Source organism: Pelecanus crispus, chromosome 25 (genome assembly GCF_030463565.1).
Source record: "Pelecanus crispus isolate bPelCri1 chromosome 25, bPelCri1.pri, whole genome shotgun sequence".
Classification (NCBI taxonomy): Eukaryota; Metazoa; Chordata; class Aves; order Pelecaniformes; family Pelecanidae; genus Pelecanus; species Pelecanus crispus.
The window spans coordinates 2,778,326-2,784,565 of NC_134667.1; the positions used below are offsets into that span (position 1 = coordinate 2,778,326).

Genomic DNA, 6,240 nt, shown 5'->3' on the forward strand with positions numbered 1-6,240 from the left:
TCCTCTCTGGGCATCAGCCCCATGGAGATGGAAGCCTGCCCTTCACCTCACCTCCAGGGATGCTGGCGGGAAGAGGGGTGCAGGGGGAGGCCCGGTACCAGGACGAGGGCGTGTGAGATTTCTGCCCCCATGTCCCCCCACCGCACACCCTGGGGTGCCGTCAGAGCCTGGGGGCACCTCAGCCCAGCGAGGCCATTTCCCTCACCCTCTTGCTCTGCTCCTGCTGTGCAGCTGGCGACGCGTGTGGCACAGAGGGCTGTAGCCCTGCGGGGCAGAGGAGGCTCAGGGGTTTTCTCCTCTCCATCGAGCCCTGAGTGGGTCAGGGCATGGGAGCAGTGCCTGCAGCAAGAGCCTCCTCCTGCCCATTGCCCTGCAGGGACGTTGAAGGGGCCGTGCCCTGCAGTGCAGCCCCGTGCCAGGGCCAGGCCCCAGTGGAGAGCTACTGCTGACTTCCCCCATCTTGGGAGGGTGCAAGGGCTGTTTTCTGCAGAGGGTGCCTGGGCACCCAGGGGACAAGAGGGCTGTGCTTGTCACAGACATGTCACAGGAAGAGAGCGTCTCTGCTGCAGGCAGGTGTCAAGGGGATGTAGCTCAGTGGCAGAGCGCCTGCTTCGCGTGTGGGAGGTCCCGGGTTCAACCCCTGGCATCTCCAAGGGTGCTTTTTCCCTCCCTCCCAGGCCCATCTGTGGGGTGAGGAGGGCTGTGCCTCTTTTGAGCCCCCTCTCAGAAGAGGGGCAGGCAGCTGTGCTGGACCGCAGCTCAGGTCACTGCCCTGCACCACAGACCCACCCCACCCACCGCCCAGGGACAATGCTTGGCAGCAGAGTGCCTGTGGGGAGAGCTCAGGGAGGGCACAGGCAGCAGCAGCGCACTAGGAATCCTCCCTGGCTGCACTCAGAGATGTGGTGTGAGGCTGCTGCTGCAGCCCAGGTGCCCTTTGGGACCAGAGCCACACTGCCCTCGAGGCTGTCCAGGGCTAAGGGTCTCAGATTGTCCTGGCTCCAGCTGGAGATCCCAAACCGCCTGGGAAGGGACCAGGGAGAAGAGCCCAGCGTCTGTCCCATGCCACCTCCCCACCAGCTCTGCCCTCCCCACCTGTAATAGTTCTCTCTTGCTCTGGCACCTGGCAGAGCTTTGCCTACTCATCCTCCTCCTCCTCCTCCTCCTCTTCAGGGAGATGAGCCACAGGCCCTGGGGGTGTGTGAGGGGGCAGCACACCTGAGCAGGAAGAGCCCATTGCATGGCATTTTGGGGCCTGAACACTCTGGCCCTGCAGGCTGGCTCCGTTCTCTGGAGCCAAGCAGGATCATCACTGCGCCCCAGATCTGTGCCTGCTCCTGCAGCTCCCAAGCACCTACCCAAGGGGCCTGATGGTGAGACCCCAACCCTCAGCACTGCTGCCCCACGCTGGGCAGAGCACGGCTGTGGAAAGCCCATGGGAGAGCAGTGTTCCCAAGGCAAGACCCCCAAGGAGATGGGTGACACACATGGGCACTGCAAACACAGCCTCCATCCCCCAGGAAACTCCCACCGGGGCAGGCTCCAGCCCTGCATCTCCACAGGGAGTGGTGGGACCAGAGCTGGGGAGGGAGGGGCTGGCTCTGGGACCAGGGGCTGCCTGCAGGAAAGCTCTATGCACTAGAGAAGACGAGTGTGTGAGCCTGGGCTCCCCCGAGACCCCCCCAGGTTCACCCCAGGGCTGGAGGAGCTCCCAGCAGGGAATGGGCCAACGCTGGCATGGCAGAGGCTCTTGGTGACAGCTGCCTCCTCCCCTCTTCTGCTCTAGGGCCACATCCTGCTCTTGGCAGTGATACTGAGCTGCGGATGCTCCCCGCAGGGAGCCATGGACACCCAGCGCACCTTCCAGCCCGCAGCAGAGGAGCCCATCGGGCAAGAGCTGGAGGCTGTGGAGACCCACCAGCGGCAGCAGGGAGGGCACTTAGGGCTCCGTCTTCCTGCCCAAGTGTCAAATCCTTCTCCCCACATGGCTCCTGTGGGAAAGCTTTCTCTGCCCATGGGAGCTGGGGCAGGTGAAAGCACCAGCCCAGGGAGAGGGAGCCTGGCTCAGCTCCCAGCAGTGCCTGCTTTAGGGGAGTGTCCTGCTTTTGCCTGGGACAGAGTGAATTTTCTTCCACGGAGCTGGCATAGAGTTGTGTTTTGGATTTAGGATGAGAACAATGCTGGTAACACACTGATGCTTTAGTTGTTGCTGAGCAGTGCTCACACTGGTCAAGGGCTTTTCAGCTTCCCATGTCTGCCAGGGGCACAAGAAGCTGGGAGGGGGCACAGCCAGGACAGCTGACCCAAAGTGGCCAGAGGGACATTCCATACCATGTGACATCATGCTCAGTATAGAAACTGGGGGGAGTTGGCCATGGGGCAGCAATCGCTGTTCGGGGACTGGCTGGGTATTGGTTGGTTGGTGGTGAGCAACTGCATTATGCATAACTTGCTTCGTATTTTTTATTATTATTATTATTACTATTACTCTTATTTTTATTGTTTCTACTACTTTTAATTTTATTTCAGTTATTAAACTGTTCTTATCTCAACCCAGGAATTTCCTCACTTTTGTCCTTCCAATTCTCTTCCCCAGCCCACCGAGGGGGAGGCTGAGCCAGCGGCTGTGTGGTGCTTGGCTGCCGACTGGGGCTAAACCACAACACCTGCCTAACGGTGGGACAAGGAAAGGCAATTCTCATGCCCAGTTTTTTTGCTGATATGAGAAATGCCGCTGCTGGAATGAAATCTCTCTCCCTGGCTGAGGAAGGGAACATCAGTGGTTCCTTCAGCCTCTTTCACAGCAGGTTCCCCTGGAGCCCCAGGGACACCTGAAGGGGGAAGGAAAAGCCACGCCTTGGGCTGGTCCTCTGCTGCTGAGCTGGGCTGGGCTCCTGGGAGCTCCTGGAAGCGGGCAGCGCTGCAGAGACAGCTCTGCCCAGGGGCAGCTCCTCTGCAAAGCGCAGCAGGGCTGAGGGCACTGCCTGCAGGCACCAAAGGGAGAGGAGCGAGGCAGAGAGAGATTAAAGGCACTGTGGAGTAGGAGGATACCGAGAGCTGACGGCAGGGGAGAAATGTTGCAACCACAGAACTAGCTGAGACTGGCAGATGCAAGAATGAAGAAGAAAAGGAGCAAGGAAACAATTCCTAGGGAATGAGGTAGCTTCAGAAGGCGGCCAGCCCAGCGACCAAGAAAAGCAATAGGAAATCAAGAGACTACCAACCAGAATTAAGTAATGGGACTTGGGTTCGGGTGATGGGTGGTACATTCTGGGAAAGCTGTCTGTAAGGGTATAACTGGGGTCTGCCATCTGCAGCAGGGGCTCCTTGCCTGGAGGCACCCAGCTCGAGCTGCTCTGCATGTCGGATAAATGAACCACGTATTTACTCAGCGGGCTGGCGACTCGTCTTCTGCGAGCAGGAACCTAGGGCCGAGCCCTGCTGAGGTGGCACCCACGTAATTCCTACCATGGTCTAGGTGGCGGCTGCGTCATTCCTGAAACAACAAGCCAGGTGCCTGCTCCTGCCCTATCACCTCCTCAGGCACCTGTGACATCACAAGAAGCTGCAGAAGCCAGGTGCGTGCTCCTGCCCTAAGCGCTACAGAGCCCCCTGTGACATCACAAGCACCTGCACGAGCCAGCTCCTGCTCCTGCCCTATCACTCCTCAGCCCCCTGTGACATCACAAGCACCTGCACAGCCCAGGAGCTTGCTCCTGCCACACCATCTACTCAGGCACTCCTGACGCCATGAGCAGCTGCGCAGAGAAGCTTCCTGCTCCAGCTTTGTCACCTACTCAGGCACACGTGACATCGCAAGCACATGAACAAGCCAAGTGCCCCCTTCTACCCTTTCACCTCCTCAACCACCTATGACCTCACAAGGGTCTGCAAGAGCCAGGAGCTTACTCCTGACCTAATAACGACACCCGCCATTGACATCACAAGCGTCTGCCCTAGCCAGGTGCCTCCTCCTGCCCTATCACATCTGCAGGGACAAATGACAACACAAGCTCCTCCACAAGCCAGGTGTCCTTCCATTCCCAAGCAGATACTCAGACAACAGTGACCTCAAAAGCCGCTTTGCAAGCCAGGGGTCTGCTTCTGCCCTCCCATCTAATCAGTCATCAGTGACATCACAAGCACCTGCACAAGCCAGCTGCCTTCTCTTGCTCTCTCAACTACTCAGGCACCTCTGACATCATAATGAGCTGCACAAGGAACGTTCCTGCTCCAGCCCTATCAGCTACACAGGTACAGGTGACATCACAAGCACCTGCACAAGCCAGCTGCATGCACCTGTCCTATCAGTCACTCATCTACCTATGACATCACAAGCACCTGCACAAGCCAGGCACCTGCTCCTGCCCTGTCAGCTACTCAGCCATCAGTGACAACAGCAGCAGCTGCACAGGCCAGGGACCTGCTCCTGCCTTACACCTACCCAGGTGCCTATCACCTCACAAGAAGCTGCACAAGCCCTGGCCCTGCTCCTGCCCTATCACCTACTCAGGCCCAGCTGACATCACAAGCACCAGCACAGGCTAGGGGCTTGCTCCTGCACTATAGCTACTCAGGCACGTTTGAGATCAAAAGGACCTTCACAGGCCAGCTGCATGCTCGTGCCCTGCTAGCTCCTCAGCTACCACTGACATCACAAGCAGCTGATAAGCCAGGTTTCCCTCCATACCCAATCAGCTACTTGGACACCACTGACATCACAAGCAGCTGAACAAGCCAGGTTCCTGCTCCTGCTCTCTCAACTACTCAGGCACCTGTGACGCCATAAGCAGCTGCACACGCAAGGTTCCTGCTCCTGCTCTATCACCTCCTTGGCATCATGCGACATCACGAGCACCTGCACAAACCAGGTGCATGCTCCTGCCCAAACACCTACAGAGCCACAAGTGACATCACAAGCAGCTTCACAAGCCAAGGGCCCGCTCCTGCCCTATCACCTCTTCAGGCACACGTGACACCACAAGCACATGAACAAGCCAGGTGCCTCCCACCCTATCATCGACTCATCCACCTATGACATCACAAGCACCAGCACAACTCAGGGGCCTGTTCCTCACCTACCACCTACTCTGGTGCCTATGACCTCAAAAACATCTGCACAAGCCCGGGGGCTGCTCCTGCCCTAACACCTGCTCAGCCACCAGTGACCTCACAAGCACCTGCACAGCAGGAGCGTCCTCGCTGCCAACAGCCCGGCGTTTTCACCTCCATCTCCTCCTCTGTCTCCCATCTCCCCGTGCTCTCCTCTCCCCCAGCCACCTTTCTCACCCTCTCCATGACCTCCCAATGCCTCTGCCAGTCTTTGTGACTGTCTGGCAGATGTTACCTCGGAAGCATTGTCCCAGCCAGGTCACCTGCACCTCCTCCTCCCTCTGCTCTCATTGTGACTGCGCCAGCTGTCTGATGCGCTTTTTGACCTCGTGGCTCCTCTTGTCCTGCCTCCCTTCTGCTGTTTCTGGGAAAATCCTGTTCCTGCAAGACAAGCGGCAACCAGGCAGTGCCCCCTCTGTGGCAACGTACCTGCCTTTCCAGAGCTGGACAGCTGGTGGGAACTGTCACCATCAGCAGTGCGTGAAGTCTTCTCCTGGCACAGGCACAGCTCTGGGTGTGCTTGCTGCGTTCCATGTTTCCTGAAGGAGAACAGCAACACTCAAAGTGGCTCCTGGGCAATGTTCTGCTGGGAGAGCTCATTGGAAGGCAGGTTTGCCGCAGGTCCCGAGGCCGGTCCGGGGCTTCTCCCTGTCCCCCAGCTCAGCCACAGGTCCCACAGCTGGCTTCACTTCTAAGAAAAGAAACCGTATCCCTCCAGATTAAGTAGTCAAAGACTTTTGGAGGGCGATTTGGGCTTCAAGTCCAGAACAAAAGAATTTCCAGTACAGAATCTCAGCCACCGCCTCCATGATCGTCTTGGCAGTGACCCACAAAGGCTGCACTGTAAAAAATGTGACAGCTGATAAAAAGGACCCTGTCCTCGCCAAATCTTTGTTTCCCTCATGCTTTCAGACTACCGCAGTAAATAATCATACTATTAGTCTGTAATTACTACCCATCTGAAAGCCCTCCAAAGCACCATTCGCTGACTTGACTCACAGCACTGTGGATAAGGGAGAACCACCACTAACCACGCACCCACCCATTACTCCTTTTGCAGCATGGCCTCTGTGGCCGAACACGTCTACATGGATATCTCCTCCTGACAGGACACGACCGGACCAAAAA

General features: G+C 57.7%; 1 non-coding gene across 1 annotated transcript; it reads left to right on the forward strand.

Moving 5' to 3' along the window:
• The first annotated feature begins 580 nt into the window (after window positions 1–580).
• Window positions 581–652, forward strand: TRNAA-CGC (transfer RNA alanine (anticodon CGC)). The gene has a single exon. It is a non-coding gene; the product is annotated as a tRNA-Ala (tRNA).
• The last annotated feature ends 5,588 nt before the right edge of the window (window positions 653–6,240 follow it).